This window comes from Acyrthosiphon pisum, chromosome X (assembly GCF_005508785.2).
Source record: "Acyrthosiphon pisum isolate AL4f chromosome X, pea_aphid_22Mar2018_4r6ur, whole genome shotgun sequence".
NCBI lineage: Eukaryota > Metazoa > Arthropoda > Insecta > Hemiptera > Aphididae > Acyrthosiphon > Acyrthosiphon pisum.
In genome coordinates this window covers 121,608,457-121,609,750 of record NC_042493.1, presented here as the reverse complement: position 1 = coordinate 121,609,750, position 1,294 = coordinate 121,608,457, and positions in this window count along the sequence as shown.

Sequence of the window (1,294 nt, the reverse complement as noted above, 5' to 3'; positions counted from 1 at the left end):
TCAATCCTTAGCTATAAAATTTGACAATTTTATACATTTCTAACTACAAAATAATTATTAAAATTAAAGTTTGACAAACAATGTCAAAATTCGAACTTTCAATGCTTATAAAAAAAACTGTGCCTATATATTTTTAATATTTTTTTACTGCTACTGTAACAATATATCAGAAGCCTTGAAATGAACTTTTCACGTTTTTTTACACAACAAATAAAATTTTACTATTTATAGAAAAAAAACTAAAAAAAATGAAAACTGACAATGTCCGTAAACAGCTCAAAAAGGGTCAAATTATTTTTCAAATTTTATCGTGTGTAGAAAATGCTAATATAAACATTCAGGGAAATTTTCAAGTATCTCGTCATTCGTTTTTTAATCACAATAAAATAAGAAAATCGAGTGAATATCCAATATTGTATAAATATGAATTTCAAACGCACATAAAAATTTAACTACCAACTATATTCACTTTCCTATTAGAAAAAATACTGTTGAAGAAAATCCAAGCATTTTTACTGTCCCGAAAGGTGATGACAGACACAAAAAAAAAAACACACATCATTGTAAAATCAATACATATTATAATATTACATTACCTACTTAAAATATATGTTAATAATATTTAAAGAACCCGTGTTCTGTATGATTTTACTTGTCATATTTATGTAATAATTAATAGTATACAAATACTTAATGGTTATACAAAATCATATAAGATACATAGAACAAGAAAGGTGGGTAAGTGGATGTCGCTCTGCTGTACAGTAGGTTAGAAGTGGGTCACTGTATATTGGACAGTATTAAATTTGAATTCAATGATATAATATCACTGTATAAGAAAAACGATTCTGAGCGGAGACGGTATATCAGTCTATGTATTAGACATATAATATATACTTATCTATGGTATTAAAAAAAAATTGACATATAATAGGTACCTATAATAAATTCCAAATTAATCATATCATAATATCTATTAGGTACTTATAAGTTATAACGCGTTATACATCAACAAAAAACCGTGGTAAAATCATAGATATATAATAGTATACTTTAGAAGTTTCAAGTACCCACGAATAATATTATACAATCACAACAAAATAACTAAAATAGTTATCCTAGGTTTTTAATATATAATTTCGTCCAAATTTGTACTTAAAATGACTATAAAAATAAACTGTGTAAATGTATTTTTTAAATTTTTTGGTAACAGAATTAATTACTTATGTGGAATCTTGTTTTAATTTTTAATTCTTAGGTACAAAAATTGAACATTTTATAATTTTTAACTACA